The sequence below is a fragment of the Haliaeetus albicilla genome, chromosome 14 (genome assembly GCF_947461875.1).
Source record: "Haliaeetus albicilla chromosome 14, bHalAlb1.1, whole genome shotgun sequence".
NCBI classification, from domain to species: Eukaryota; Metazoa; Chordata; class Aves; order Accipitriformes; family Accipitridae; genus Haliaeetus; species Haliaeetus albicilla.
Window position 1 is genome coordinate 37,620,626 of NC_091496.1, and position 17,255 is coordinate 37,637,880.

Consider the following 17,255-nt stretch of genomic DNA (forward strand, 5'->3'; position numbering starts at 1 on the left):
CCTCTATTATTATGAACAATTCCACACCAAGAAATAACTAAGTAAAGTACTATGAGTATAAACATATTTCTACAACTAAGTTGAAACACTCTATCTTAAACACCCGTAAATGTCCCATTTACCCTGAAGAGCAAAGAGCTCCCTTATAGAAATTCACACAGGAGGTAGATTGAAAGTTATACAGATACATCATGAGGCTTGGAAAGAATTACTTCTATTACTCTATAAAGTTTATCATTGGTGCACTGATGTTAAGGCTTAATGTCTGAGGCACCTGGATTCCTGGCTGCGAGCTCTGACAGCTGGATCCCATAAGGCACGTATTGATGGACTCTGAGAGGGACGTCGTCCGGATACACATCAGGGTCCCCCAGTTGGCTTTGCATCCACTGCCAGAAGTTTGTAGCAGATACCCAAGGTGTCACAAGCCAGGAAAGGATGACAGCAACCTGTAGGAAAAAACACTCAAACACTACGAGGTTAGGGCTGGACGAATCATACGACTAGGAACCCATTTCAGTAGCCCTTCAGGTGTCTGTACACAGGCATACCCTCGCCCAAGACAACGCAACTCAAACGGCCCATCCCATTGGCGTGTCTGAAAGTCACGTACGCAGACCAACGGGTAGGGACCTTTCTCTTCCGTGTTCGTAAAGTGTCGTTGCGCCGCCGTCTCTTCCAGATCCCCTCGAACTGTCTGATTTAATGAAGTTAATCCAGTTAACAGAAGACGCTGTGTACGGAGAGCAGGTGTGTTTTCCTGTAACCAGGAGGGCTCCTCCTGCTCCCCCTCCCTAAGCCGATCGAGTAAGGCCTTTAAAGTTCGATGTGCTCGTTCTACAATGGCCTGGCCGGTGCTATTATGAGGGATGCCATGTTTACTTAACAAGCTGAACAAGGTAAAATTATTACAATAGCTAAAATCACAATAACTACAATAATGCCCATAATTCTTTAAGCCAACCCATTACCCCTAATGACCCAAACCATGAGGACTATGAGGAAGATGAACCATCCATACATTCTTGTGCCATCTTGCTCCACGAACTCATCCCAGCAATCGGTAGGTGCCAGCTTTCTGTGGGCGTCCCCACAGAGGCAACGATGGCCTCACCGTACACCAGCCTGATGCTCTTCGGAAAATCCCGGTATTTATACATTTGCAGAGGAAGGGGTTTTGGCACACGTGGCCAGCGGGTGCCAAAAGTCCGCCTCGGTTGCAATCTATGACACATGCGCTCGCTGGCCAGGCGCGCTGCACGAGTCATAGCCATCTTGTCTATTGGTTCGTGGGCTTTATGATGCGGTTGCGGTGCACAGAGAATCTTGACCTGTTATGTTAACCAAGGTGACCTATACATTAGTTTTTGACTGAGGTGGTATTCATATTGCCACATCATCTATGATGCTCCAGATGATGATGGTCATGCAAATTCAACAGGAGTCCGTCGTGGGCCTGTATCTGTGGAAACACAATCAACCTCGTTCCCAGGTTATTAATGGAAATAGACCTTACCCCTAATTTTGGCTTAAACTAACTTTTACGTTTACCCCACGCTGTCTTCCCATAATCACACTATGTTTAATCAAATTATGCTTAACACACTTTTTACCTAAAGCAAGTTCTATATACAATAAGGCACGCTGTTCTAAAAACCTCTCTGAAGGACTCAATGTCTGCTAGTCCTCTAAAGTGTAATACTCTATTAGTCAGAATCTGTCGGATCAGTGGCTCCAGCACCCGCCGGTGCCGTCCCAGTTGCCATTGGGACAAAGTCTTCAATTTCTCAAGGACTTTCCAGTGAAACGCCTCCCCTTTTTTTTTTTTTTTTTTTTTTTTTTACTCTCCTCCAATGCCTCTCCCTCTCGTCTGCAGAGGCTACTGCAGACGGCTCCGCGTCTATCGCGGGCGCGGTTGGTTTCACCGTCTCTGGTTCCGAGAGGCGGGATGGATGAAAGGGCGGTGGCGGGGGGGCGGATGGTTCTGCCCGGGGGCCGGCCGCGGCCGCGCCTGGCGGCGGCCGCTCCATGGCCGGCTGACACGCACCGCTGCAAGGTGGCGGGGGGGGGCGGAAAGGAAGGGAGGAGGGAGGGGGCGGAGGAAGCGCCGGAGGGGGTGCAGCTGACGGCTCAGCAGGCACAGGCTCAGGAGGCTCCGTCCGCTCTCCCGGCAAGGGCTCCCGATTTCCCCCGCGGGGGGTGTTTCCTCCTCTGCCACAGTCTCCAACCCCCGCTGCCTCCCAGTTATCCCCTCCGCGGGTGGCCGTTCCTCCCACTCTCTCAACTAACGGTACAAATCTCCCTTAACGTCCCCGCCTGGATCCCAGTCCAAGAGGCACTCCCCCCAAGTCCTTCCGAACCTCCCGCCGTAACTACCCCCATGGACACCGCAGAGGGGGCTCGTCCGTCCCCGCTGGTACCGTCCCTACAGGAAAAACCTCCGTCTCTGCCGTACTCTCCGTGTCCACGCTCTCAGTCAGAGATGGACCGCTCTGTGAGCGCCGCTCCACAGGCGCCCACTCCGTCTGAGTTTGACTCACTGTCCCTGGGGGCACTGCCCCCCCTTGGTTTTGAACCGGCGCTTCATCCGCAAACAAAACAGCTTGCGCCGCCGACCAACACTCCCCAGCTTTCCGTCCTGCCGTAACTACCTCCTCCACTCTCCCCCACGCTTGTAATCGTTCCGCAGCTCCGCGCTCACCCGCGAATGCCGACTGGAGCAACAGTTCCCGAATCTCTCCCCAATTTGGGGGACTTAATACTTCTTTGGGAGAGCCCATCCCTCCCCGGCGCAGCACCCATTGGATGCATTCGCCCGTGGGGCCCCTCCTAATCGTTCCGTGAGCACCCACCTTATCAGCCAACACTTTCAACACCTGAATCACTTGCGCAAGTTCCATCGTCGCCTAGTGCGACCGATCACGTCGGGGTCACCATTATGTAGCGTTCGCCGCATATCAAGGTGCCACGATTAGATCACTGATCACCCCCAGACCAGGGAAAGAGACAGATAACACACACAGTGTGAGCGCCAACTTCCGCCTTTTATTGCGCAGTCAATTCCTTTTATACTAACAAGGGTAGGTGGGATTACAGACACATCATAAGGCTGCAACTAACCCTCTGACTTTCCGTGACATCGCGAGATCTTCCGAACGCCGAACCCTACAAGCAGCTCGGCCGGCGTCAAAAATATTTTCAACGGCAGCTCGGACAGCCCCGAAAATATTTTCGACAGTACCTCGACCAGTGCCGAAAATATTTTTGACGGCAGCTCAGCCGGCACCAAAAATATCTTCGACAGGATCTCGGCCGGCACCAAAAATATTTTCGACGGAAGGTCGTCCGGTGTCAGCAATATTTTCGACGGGAGCTCGGCCGGCCCCGAAAATATTTTCGACAGTACCTCGACCGGTGCCGAAAATATTTTCGACGGGACCGCGAACGGCGCCGAAAATATTTTCGACGGCGGCTTGGCCAGTGCCAAAAATAGTTTCGACGGGGGCCCAGCTGGCACCGAAAATATTTTCGACGGAGGCTCGGCTGGCATCCAAAAGATTTTCGACAGGATCTCGGACGGCACCAAAAATATTTTCGACGGGGTCTCGGCCGGCTCCGAAAATATTTTCGACGGGATCTCGGCCGGCACCGAAAATATTTTCGACGGAAGCTTGGCCGGCGTCAAAAATATTTTCGACAGGAGCTCGGACGGCCCCGAAAATATTTTCGACAGGACCTCGACCGGTGCCGAAAATATTTTCGATGGGACCTCGGCCGGCACCGAAAATATTTTACACGGGAGCTCGGCCAGCACCGAAAATATTTTCGACGGCGGCTCAGCTGGCTCCGAAAATATTTTCGATTGCAGCTCGGCCGGCACCGAAAATATTTTCAACGGGGGCTCGGCCGGCACCAAAAATATTTTCGACGGCGTGTTGGCCGGTGCCAAAAATGTTTTCGACGGTGGCTCGGACGGCCCCGAAAATAGTTTCGACGGGACCTCGAACGGCGCCGAAAATATTTCCGACGGGAGCTCGGACGGCCCTGAAAATATTGTCGACAGGGTCTCGGCCGGCTCCGAAAATACATTCGACAGGGTCTCGGCTGGCTCCGAAAATATTTTCGATGGGATGTCGGCCGGCACCGAAAATATTTTCGACGGGAACTCGGACGGCCCTGAAAATATTTTCGACAGGACCTCGACCGGCGCTGAAAATATTTTAGACGGGAGCTCGGCCGGCTCCAAAAATATTTTCGATTGGAGCTCGCCCGGCACCGAAAATATTTTCAACGGGGGCTCGGCCGGCACCAAAAATATTTTCAACGGCATGTTGGCCCGCGCCAAAAATGTTTTCGACGGAGGCTCGGAGGGCCCCGAAAATATATTCGATGGGGTGTCGGCTGGCTCCGAAAATATTTTCAACGGGATCTCGGCCGGCGTGAAAATATTTTCGACGGAAGCTCGGCCGGTGTCAAAAATATTTTCGACGGGAGCTCGGATGGCCCCGAAAATAGTTTCGACGGGACCTCAAACGGCGCCGAAAATATTTCCGACGGGAGCTTGGCCGGCCCTGAAAATATTTTTAACGGGGGCTCGGACGGCCCCGAAAATATTTTCGACGGGACCTCAAACGGCACCGAAAATATTTTAGACGGGAGATCGGACGGCCCCGAAAATATTTTTAACGGGGGCTCGGACGGCCCCGAAAATATTTTCGACGGGAGCTCGGACGGCCCCGAAAATACATTCGACGGGGTCTCGGCCGGCTCCGAAAATATTTTCAACGGGATCGTGGCCGGCACCGAAAATATTTTCGACGGAAGCTTGGCCGGAGTCAAAAATATTTTCGACGGGAGCTCGGACGGCCCCGAAAATATTTTCGAAGGAATCTCAGCAGGCACCGAAAATATTTTTGACAGTACCTTGACCGGTGGCGAAAATATTTTCAACGGCAGCTCGGCCGGCTCCGAAAATATTTTCGATTGGAGCTCGGCCGGCTCCGAAAATATTTTTGATTGGAGCTCGGCCGGCACCGAAAATATTTTCAACGAGGGCTCGGTCGGCTCCAAAAATATTTTCGACGGCGTGTTGGCCGGTGCCAAAATGTTTTCGACAGAGGCTCGGAGCGCCCCGAAAATATATTCGACGGGGTCTCGGCCGGCTCCGAAAATATTTTCAACGGGATCTCGGCCGGCACCGAAAATATTTTCGACGGAAGCTCGGACGGCCCTGAAAATATTGTCGACAGGGTCTCGGCCGGCTCCGAAAATACATTCGACAGGGTCTCGGCTGGCTCCGAAAATATTTTCGATGGGATGTCGGCCGGCACCGAAAATATTTTCGACGGGAACTCGGACGGCCCTGAAAATATTTTCGACAGGACCTCGACCGGCGCTGAAAATATTTTAGACGGGAGCTCGGCCGGCTCCAAAAATATTTTCGATTGGAGCTCGCCCGGCACCGAAAATATTTTCAACGGGGGCTCGGCCTGCACCAAAAATATTTTCAACGGCATGTTGGCCCGCGCCAAAAATGTTTTCGACGGAGGCTCGGAGGGCCCCGAAAATATATTCGATGGGGTGTCGGCTGGCTCCGAAAATATTTTCAACGGGATCTCGGCCGGCTCCGAAAATATTTTCGACGGAAGCTCGGCCGGTGTCAAAAATATTTTCGACGGGAGCTCGGATGGCCCCGAAAATAGTTTCGACGGGACCTCAAACGGCGCCGAAAATATTTCCGACGGGAGCTTGGCCGGCCCTGAAAATATTTTTAACGGGGGCTCGGACGGCCCCGAAAATATTTTCGACGGGACCTCAAACGGCACCGAAAATATTTTAGACGGGAGATCGGACGGCCCCGAAAATATTTTTAACGGGGGCTCGGACGGCCCCGAAAATATTTTCGACGGGAGCTCGGACGGCCCCGAAAATACATTCGACGGGGTCTCGGCCGGCTCCGAAAATATTTTCAACGGGATCGTGGCCGGCACCGAAAATATTTTCGACGGAAGCTTGGCCGGAGTCAAAAATATTTTCGACGGGAGCTCGGACGGCCCCGAAAATATTTTCGAAGGAATCTCAGCAGGCACCGAAAATATTTTTGACAGTACCTTGACCGGTGGCGAAAATATTTTCAACGGCAGCTCGGCCGGCTCCGAAAATATTTTCGATTGGAGCTCGGCCGGCTCCGAAAATATTTTTGATTGGAGCTCGGCCGGCACCGAAAATATTTTCAACGAGGGCTCGGTCGGCTCCAAAAATATTTTCGACGGCGTGTTGGCCGGTGCCAAAATGTTTTCGACAGAGGCTCGGAGCGCCCCGAAAATATATTCGACGGGGTCTCGGCCGGCTCCGAAAATATTTTCAACGGGATCTCGGCCGGCACCGAAAATATTTTCGACGGAAGCTCCGCCGGCGTCAAAAATATTTTCGACGGGAGCTCGGACGGCCCCGAAAATATTTTCGACAGGACCTCGACCGGTGCCGAAAATATTTTCGATGGGAGCTTGGCCGGCACCGAAAATGTTTTAGACGGGAGCTCGGACGGCACCGAAAATATTTTCGACGGCGTGTTGGCCGGTGCCAAAAATGTTTTCGACGGAGGCTCGGACGGCCCCGAAAATAGTTTCGACAGTACCTCGACCGGTGCCGAAAATATTTTCGACAGGACCTCGACCGGTGCCGAAAATATTTTCGATTGGAGCTCGGCCGGCACCGAAAATATTTTAGACGGGGGCTCGGCCGGCACCAAAAATATTTTCGACGGCGTGTTGGCCGGTGCCAAAATGTTTCCGACGGAGGCTCGGAGGGCCCCGAAAATATTTTCGACAGGGTCTCGGCTGGCTCCAAAAATATTTTCGACAGGACCTCAAACGGTGCCGAAAATATTTTCGATGGGAGCTCGGCCGGCACCAAAAATATTTTAGACGGGAGCTCGGCCAGCACCGAAAATATTTTTAAAAGGGGCTCGGCTGGCACCGAAAATATTTTCGACGGCAGCTCGGCCGTCTCCGAAAATATGTTCGATGGGATCTCGGCCGGCACCGAAAATATTTTCGACGGAAGCTCCGCCGACGTCAAAAATATTTTCAACAGGAGCTCGGACGGCCCCGAAAATATTTTCGACAGTACCTCGACCGGTGCCGAAAATATTTTCGATGGGAGCTCGGCCGGCACCGAAAATATCTTCGACAAGTTCTCGGCCGGCACCGAAAATATTTTCGACGGAAGCTCGTCCGGCTCCGAAAATATTTTCGAAGGGAGCTCGGCCGGCACCGAAAATATTTTTGACAGTACCTTGACCGGTGGCGAAAATATTTTCGACGGCAGCTCAGCCGGCTCCGAAAATATTTTCGACGGGAGCTCGGCCGGCTCCGAAAATATTTTCGATTCGAGCTTGGCCGGCACAGAAAATATTTTCAACGGGGGCTCGGCCGGCACCAAAAAAATTTTCGACGGCGTGTTGGCCGGTGCCAAAATGTTTTCGACAGAGGGTCGGACGGCCCTGAAAATAGTTTCGACAGGGTCTCGGCCGGCTCCAAAAATATTTTCGACGGGATCTCGGCCGGCACTGAAAATATTTCCGACGGAAGCTCAGCCGGCACCGAAAATATTTTCGACAGGAACTCGGACGGCCCCGAAAATATTCTCGACAGGACCTCGACCGGTGCCGAAAATATTTTCGATGGGAGCTCGGCCAGCACCGAAAATATTTTAGACGGGGGCTCGGCCGGCACCAAAAATATTTTCGACGGCGTGTTGGCCGGTGCCAAAATGTTTCCAGCGGAGGCTCGGACGGCCCCGAAAATATTTTCGACAGGGTCTCGGCCGGCTCCAAAAATATTTTCGACAGAACCTCGACCGGTGCCGAAAATATTTTCGATGGGAGCTCGGCTGGCACCAAAAATATTTTAGACGGGAGCTCGGCCAGCACCGAAAATATTTTTAAAAGGGGCTCGGCCGGCACCGAAAATATTTTCGAGGGGAGCTCGGCCGGCTCCGAAAATATTTTCGATTGCAGATCGGCCGGCACCGAAAATATTTTCAACGGGGGCTCGGCCGACACCAAAAATATTTTCAACGGCGTGTTGGCCGGTGCCAAAAATATTTTCGACGGGAGCTCGGACGTCCCCGAAAATATTTTCGACAAGGTTCTGACCGGCACCGAAAATATTTTAGACGGGAGCCCGGACGGCACCGAAAATATTTTCAACGGGGGCTCATCCGGCACCGAAAATATTTTCGATGGAGGCTCGGCCGGTGCCTAAAATATTTTCGACGGCGGCTCGGCCGGCTCTGAAAATATTTTCGATGGGAGCTCGGCCGGCACTGAAAATATTTTCGATGGAAGTTCGTCCGGCGTCAAAAATATTTTCGACGGGAGCTCGGACGGCCCCGAAAATATTTTCGACAGGACCTCGACCGGTGCCGAAAATATTTTCGACGGGAGCTCGGCCGGCACCGAAAATGTTTTTGATTGGAGCTCGGACGGCACCGAAAATATTTTCAACGGGATCTCGGCCGGCACCAAAAATATAGTCGACGGCGTGTTGGCCAGTGCCAAAATGTTTCCGGCGGAGGCTCGGACGGCCCCGAAAATAGTTTCGATGGGACATCGAACGGCGCCGAAAATATTTTCGACTGGAGCTCGGACGGCCCCGAAAATATTTTCGACAGGGTCTCGGCCGGCTCCGAAAATATTTTTGACGGGATCTCGGCTGGCACCGAAAATATTTTCGACGGAAGCTCAGCTGGCGTCAAAAATATTTTCAACGGGGGCTCGGCCGGCACCAAAAATATTTTCGACGGCGTGTTGGCCGGTTCCGAAAATATTTTCGACGGGAGCTCGGACGTCCCCGAAAATATTTTCGACAAGGTTCTGACCGGCACCGAAAATATTTTAGACGGGAGCCCGGACGGCACCGAAAATATTTTCAATGGGGGCTCATCCGGCACCGAAAATATTTTCGATGGAGGCTCGGCCGGTGCCTAAAATATTTTCGACGGCGGCTCGGCCGGCTCTGAAAATATTTTCGATGGGAGCTCGGCCGGCACCGAAAATATCTTCGACAAGTTCTCGACCGGCACCGAAAATATTTTCGACGGAAGCTCGTCCGGCAGCGAAACTATTTTTGACAGTACCTTGACCGGTGCGGAAAATATTTTCGACGGCGGCTCAGCCGGCTCCGAAAATATTTTCGATTGGAGCTCGGCTGGCACCGAAAATATTTTCAACGAGGGCTCGGCCGGCTCCAAAAATACTTTTGACGGCGTGTTGGCCGGTGCCAAAAATGTTTTCGACGGAGGCTCGGACAGCCCCGAAAATATATTCGACGGGGTCTCGGCCGGCACCGAAAATATTTTCGACGGGATTTCGGACGGCACCGAAAATATTTTCGACGGAAGCTCCACCGGCGTCAAAAATATTTTCGACGGGAGCTCGGACGGCACCGAAAATATTTTCGACAGTACCTCGACCGGTGCCGAAAATATTTTCGACAGGAGCTCGGCCGGCACCAAAGATATTTTAGACGGGAGCTCGGCCGGCACCGAAAATATTTTTAACCGCGGCTCGGACGGCCCCGAAAATATTTTCGAGACTACCTCGACCGGTGCCGAAAATATTTTCAACGGCGCCTCGGACGGCACCGAAAATATTTTAGACGGGAGCTCGGCCGGCTCCGAAAATATTTTCAACGGGAGCTCGGCCGGCACCGAAAATATTTTCAACGGGGGCTCGGCCGGCACCAAAAATATTTTCAACGGCGTGTTCACCGTTGCCAGAAATGTTTTCGACAGAGGCTCGGACGGCCCCGAAAATAGTTTCGACGGGACCTCGAACGGCGCCGAAAATATTTTCGACTGGAGCTCGGACGGCCCCGAAAATATTTTCGACAGGGTCTCGGCCGGCTCCGAAAATATTTTTGACGGGATCTCGGCTGGCACCGAAAATATTTTCGACGGAAGCTCAGCCGGCGTCAAAAATATTTTCAACGGGGGCTCGGCCGGCACCAAAAATATTTTCGACGGCGTGTTGGCCGGTTCCGAAAATATTTTCGACGGGAGCTCGGACGTCCCCGAAAATATTTTTGACAAGGTTCTGACCGGCACCGAAAATATTTTAGACGGGAGCCCGGACGGCACCGAAAATATTTTCAACGGGGGCTCATCCGGCACCGAAAATATTTTCGATGGAGGCTCGGCCGGTGCCTAAAATATTTTCGACGGCGGCTCGGCCGGCTCTGAAAATATTTTCGATGGGAGCTCGGCCGGCACCGAAAATATCTTCGACAAGTTCTCGACCGGCACCGAAAATATTTTCGACGGGAGCTCGTCCGGCAGCGAAATTATTTTTGACAGTACCTTGACCGGTGCGGAAAATATTTTCGACGGCGGCTCAGCCGGCTCCGAAAATATTTTCGATTGGAGCTCGGCCGGCACCGAAAATATTTTCAACGAGGGCTCGGCCGGCTCCAAAAATATTTTTGACGGCGTGTTGGCCGGTGCCAAAAATGTTTTCGACGGAGGCTCGGACGGCCCCGAAAATATATTCGACGGGGTCTCGGCCGGCACCGAAAATATTTTCGACGGGATTTCGGACGGCACCGAAAATATTTTCGACGGAAGCTCCACCGGCGTCAAAAATATTTTCGACGGGAGGTCGGACGGCACCGAAAATATTTTCGACAGTACCTCGACCGGTGCCGAAAATATTTTCGACAGGAGCTCGGCCGGCACCAAAGATATTTTAGACGGGAGCTCGGCCGGCACCGAAAATATTTTTAACAGCGGCTCGGACGGCCCCGAAAATATTTTCGAGAGTACCTCGACCGGTGCCGAAAATATTTTCAACGGCGCCTCGGACGGCACCGAAAATATTTTAGACGGGAGCTCGGCCGGCTCCGAAAATATTTTCAACGGGAGCTCGGCCGGCACCGAAAATATTTTCAACGGGGGCTCGGCCGGCACCAAAAATATTTTCAACGGCGTGTTCACCGTTGCCAGAAATGTTTTCGACAGAGGCTCGGACGGCCCCGAAAATAGTTTCGACGGGACCTCGAACGTCACCGAAAATATTTTCGAAGGGATCTCGGCCGGCACCGAAAATATTTTCGAAGGAAGCTCGGCCGGCGTCAAAAATATTTTCGACGGGAGCTCGGATGGCCCCGAAAATATTTTCGACACTACCTCGGCCGGTGCCGAAAATATTTTCTATGGGAGCTCGGCCGGCACCGAAAATATTTTCGACGGAAGCTCGGCCGGCGTCAAAAATATTTTCGACGGGAGCTCGGACGGTCCCGAAAATATTTTCGACAGGACCTCGAACGGTGCCGAAAATATTTTCGATGGGAGCTCGGCCGGCTCCGAAAATATTTTCGATTGGAGCTCGGCCGGCACTGAAAATATTTTCGACGGAAGCTCCGCCGGCGTCAAAAATATTTTCAACGGCAGCTCGGACGGCCCCGAAAATATTTTCGACTGTACCTCGACCGGTGCCGAAAATATTTTCGACGGCGGCTCGGCCAGCACCGAAAATATCTTCGACAGGATCTCGGCCGGCACCGAAAATATTTTCGACGGAAGCTCGTCCGGCGTCAGAAATATTTTTGACGGGAGCTCGGACGGCCCCGAAAATATTTTCGACAGTACCTCGACCGGTGCCGAAAATATTTTCGACGGGACTGCGAATGGCGCCGAAACTATATTCGTCGGCGTGTTGGCCGGTGCCAAAAATGTTTTCGACGGAGGCTCGGAGGGCCCTGAAAATATATTTGACGGGGTCTCGGCCGGCTCCGAAAATATTTTCGACGGGATCTCAGCCGGCACCGAAAATATTATCGACGGGAGCTCGGCCGGCGTCAAAAATATTTTCGATGGGAGCTCGGCCGGCACAGAAAATATTTTTGACAGTACCTTGACCGGTGGCGAAAATATTTTCGACAGCAGCTCAGCCGGCTCCGAAAATATTTTCGATTGGAGCTTGGCCGGCACCGAAAATATTTTCAACGGGGGCTAGGCCGGCACCAAAAATATTTTCGACGGCGTGTTGGCCGGTGCCAAAATGTTTTCAACGGAGGCAGGACGGCCCCGAAAATAGTTTCGACGGGACCTCGAAAGGCGCCGAAAATATTTTCGATGGGAGCTCGGCCTGTGCCTAAAATTTTTTTGACAGCGGGTCGGCCGGCTCCGAAAATATTTTCAACGGGGGCTCGGCCGGCACCAAAAATACTTTCGATGGAAGCTCGGCCGTCGTGAAAAATAATTTCAACGGGAGCTTGGACGGCCCGGAAAATATTTTCGACAGTACCTCGTCCGGTGCCGAAAATATTTTCGACGGGAGCTCGGTTGGTACCGAAAATATTTTCGACGGAAGCTCGGCCGGCGTCAAAAATATTTTCAACGGGAGCTCGGACGGCCCCGAAAATATTTTCGACAAGCTTCTGACCGGCACCGAAAATATTTTAGACGGGGGCCCGGCCGGCACCGAAAATATTTTCGTCGGTGTCTCATCCGGCACCGAAATTATTTTAGATGGAGCCTCGGCCGGTGCCTAAAATATTTTCGAAGGCGGCTCGGCCGGCACCGAAAATATTTTCGACGGGAGCTCAGACAGTTCCGAAAATATTTTCGACGGGAGCTTGGCCGGCACCAAAAATATTTTCGACGGAGGCTCGACCGGCTCCGAAAATATTTTCGATGGGACCTCAGCCCTAACCAAATATATTTTCGACAAGAGCTTGGCTGGCACCGAAAATATTTTCGTCAAGGTTCCGCCCGGCACTGAAAATATTTTCGACGGAACCTTGGCCAGCACAGAAAATATTTTCGATGGCGTGTTGGCCAGTGGCAAAAATGTTTTCGACAGGTGCTGGGCTGGTACCAAAAATATTTTCGACAGGACCTTGAACGGCGCCGAAAATATTTTCGATGGGGGCTCGGCCGGCACCGAAAATATTTTCGACGAGAGTTCGGCTGCCACCGAAAATATTTTTCACAAGGTTCTGGACGGCACCAAAAATATTTTCGACGGGGGCCCAGCCGGCATCCAAAATATTTTCGACGGGAGCTCGGACAGCGCGGAAAATATTTTCGATGGGGGCTCGACCGGCACCGAAAACGTTTTTGACGGGACCTCAGCTGGCACCAAAAATATTTTCAACGAGAGCTCGGCTGGCACCGAAAATATTTTTGACGATGTCTCAGCCGGCACCGAAAATATTTTTCGACCGGGACTCGGCTGGCACCGAAAATATTTTTGACAAGATTCCGGCCGGCACCGAAAATATTTTCTACCGGGACTCGGCTGGCACCGAAAATATTTTTGAGAAGATTCCGGCCGGCACCGAAAATATTTTCAACGGTGTCTCGGCCGGCACCGAAAAAGTTTTCGACGGGTCCTCAGCTGGCACCGAAAATATTTTCGACGGAGGCTCGGCCGGTGTCCAAAATATTTTCGACCGGGTCTCGGCCGGCTCCGAAAATATTTTTGACGGGATCTCGGCAGGCTCCGAAAATATTTTCGACGGGGTCTCGGCCGGCTCCAAAAATATTTTCGACGGATCCTCGGCCGGCATCAAAAATAATTTCGATGGGAGCTCGGCCAGCCCTGAAAATATTTTCGACATTACCTCGACCGGTGCCGAAAATATTTTCGACGGTGTCTCAGCCGGCACCAAAAATATTTTCGACCGGGACTCGGCTGGCACCGAAAATATTTTCGACGGTGGCTTGGCCGGCACCGAAAAAATTTTCGACCGGGACTCGGCTGGCACCGAAAATATTTTTGACAAGATTCCGGCCGGCAACGAAAATATTTTCGACGGTGTCTCAGCCGGCACCAAAAATATTTTTGACGGAGCCTCGGCTGGCACCGAAAATATTTTCGACAAGATTCCGGCCGGCACAGAAAATATTTTCGAAGGGACCTCAGCCAGCGCCGAAAATATTTTCAACAAGGTTCCCGCCGGCACCGAAAATATTTTCGACGGGACCTCAGCCGGCACCAAAAATATTTTTGACGGGGGCTCGGCCGGCACTGAAAATATTTTCGACGGTGTCTCAGCCGGCACCGGAAATATTTTCGACCGGGACTCGGCTGGCACCGAAAATATTTTTGACAAGATTCCGGCCGGCACCGAAAATATTTTCGACGGTGTCTCAGCCGGCACCGAAAAATTTTCGACTGGGACTCGGGGGTCGCCGAAAATATTTTCGACGGCAGCTCGGCCTGCACCGAAAATATTTTCGACGGGACCTCAGCCAGCACCAAAAATAGTTTTGACGGGGGGCCAGCCGGCACTGAAAATATTTTCAACGGTGTCTCATCCGACACCGAAAATATGTTCGACGGAGGCTCGGCCAGCGTCAAAAATATTTTCAACGGGAGTCCGGCTGGCACCGAAAATATTTTCGACGGTGTCTCAGCCGGCACCGAAAATAATTTCGACAGAGGCTCGGCCGGCATCCAAAATATTTTCGACGGGAGCTCGGCCAGGCCTGAAAATATTTTCAACGGGGGCTTGACCAGCACCGAAAACACTTTTGACGGGACCTCGGCCGGCACCAAAAATATCTTAGACAAGGTTCCGGCCGGCATCAAAAATATTTTCGACGGTGTCTCGGCCGGCACCGAAAATATTTTCGACGGTGTCTCGGCCGGCTCTGAAAATATTTTCAACGACAGCTCGACCGGCACCGAAAAATTTTTTGACGGGTCCTCAGCCGGCACCAAAAATACTCTCAACGAGAGCTCGGCCGGCACCGAAAATATTTTCGACGGTGTCTCAGCCGGCACTGAAAATATTTTCGACTGAGGCTCGGCCGGCGTCCAAAATATTTTTGACGGGATCTCACACGGCGCCGAAAATATTTTCGACCGGGTCTCGGCCGGCTCCGAAAATATTTTCGACGGGACCTCAGCCGGCACCAAAAATATTTTTGACGGAGCCTCGGCCGGCACCGAAAATATTTTCGATGGTCTCTCAGCCGGCACCGATATATTTTTGATGGCTGCTCGGCCGATACATTAAATATTTTTGTCGGGACCTCAGCCGGCACCAAATATATTTTCGTCGGGACCTCAGCCGGCACCGAAAATATTTTCGACGGCGGCTCGGCCGGCACCGAAAAAATTTTCGACAGCGGCTCGGCCGGCACCGAAAAAATTTTTGACGGCGGCTCAGCCGTCACTGAAAATATTTTCGATGGTGTCTCAGCCAGCACCGATATATTTTCGACAGCAGCTCGGCCGATACAGAAAATATTTTCGTCGGGACTTCAGCCGGCACCAAATATATTTTAGACGGGGGGCCAGCCAGCACCGAAAATATTTTCGACGGTGGCTCAGCCGGCACTGAAAATATTTTCGACCGGGACTCGGCTGGCACCGAAAATTTTTTCGACAAGATTCCAGCTGGCACCAAAAATATTTTCGACGGTGTCTCAGCCGGCACCGAAAATATTTTCGACCGGGTCTCGTCTGGCACCGAAAATATTTTCGACAAGATTCCGGCCGGCAGCGAAAATATTTTCGACGGGACCTCAGCCGGCACCAAAAATATTTTTGACGGAGCCTCGGCCGGCGCTGAAAATATTTTCGATGGTGTCTCACCTGGCACCGATATATTTTCGACGGCAGCTCGGCCGATACATAAAATATTTTCATCGGGACCTCAGCCGGCACTAAAAATATTTTAGACGGGGGGCCAGCCGGCACCAAAAATATTTTCGACGGTGTCTCAGCCGGCACCGAAAATATTTTCGACCGGGACTCGTCTGGCACCGAAAATATTTTCGACAAGATTCCGGCCGGCAGCGAAAATATTTTCGACGGGACCTCAGCCGGCACCAAAAATATTTTTGACGGAGCCTCGGCCGGCGCTGAAAATATTTTCGATGGTGTCTCACCTGGCACCGATATATTTTCGACGGCAGCTCGGCCGATACATAAAATATTTTCATCGGGACCTCAGCCGGCACTAAAAATATTTTAGACGGGGGGCCAGCCGGCACCGAAAATATTTTCGACGGTGTCTCAGCCGGCACCAAAAATATTTTCGACCGGGACTCGGCTGGCACCGAAAATATTTTCGACAAGATTCCAGCCAGCACAGAAAATATTTTCGATGGTGTCTCAGCCGGCACCGAAAATATTTTCGACGGACGCTCAGACGGCGTCCAAAATATTTTTGACGGGAGCTCGGCCGATACAGAAAATATTTTCGACGGGAGTTTGGCCGGCTCCGAAAATATTTTCGGCAAGTTTCCGGCCAACAGCGAAAATATTTTCAATGGACACTCAGCTGGCACCGAAAAATTTTTCGACGGCGGCTCAGCCGGCTCCGAAAACATTTTCGGCGGGAGCTCGGATGGCTCCGAAAATATTGTCGACAGGACCTCGACCGGTGCCGAAAATATTTTCGATGGGAGCTCGGCCGGCACCGAAAATATTTTAGACGGGAGCTCGGCAGGCGTCAAAAATATTTTCAACGGGATCTCGGCCGGCGTCCAAAATATTTTCGACGGGAGCTCGGACGGCCCCGAAAATATTTTTGACGGGGTCTCGGCCGGCTCCGAAAATATTTTCGACGGCAGCTCAGAAGGCTCCGAAAATATTTTCGACGGGGTCTCGTCCGGCACCGAAAATATTTTCGACGGAAGCTTGGCCGGCGTCAAAAATATTTTCAACGGGAGCTCGGCCGGCCCCAAAAATATTTTCGACAAGGTTCTGACCGGCACCGAAAATATTTTATACGGGGGCCCGGCCGGCACCGAAAATATTTTTGTCGGTGTCTCATCCGGCACCGAAAATATTTTCGATGGAGGCTCGGCCGGTGCCTAAAATATTTTCGAAGGCGGCTCGGCCGGCTCCGAAATTATTTTCGACGGGATCTCAGCCGGCACCGAAAATATTTTTGACAGTACCTCGGCCGGTGCCGAAAATATTTTAGACTGGAGCTCGGCCGGCACCAGAAATATTTTCGAAAAGGTGCCGGCCGGCACCGAAAATAGTTTAAACGGCGGCTCGGCCGGCTCCGACAATATTTTCGACGGGAGCTCGGCCGGCACCGAAAATAGTTTCGATGTCTACTCGGTCGGCTCCGACAATATTTTCGATGGGAGCTCATCCGGCACCGAAAATATTTTTAACGGGGGCTCGGACGGCCCCGAAAATATTTTCGACATTACCTCGACCGGTGCCGAAAATATTTTCGACGGCGGCTCGGCCGGCACCAAAAATATTTTAGACGGGAGCT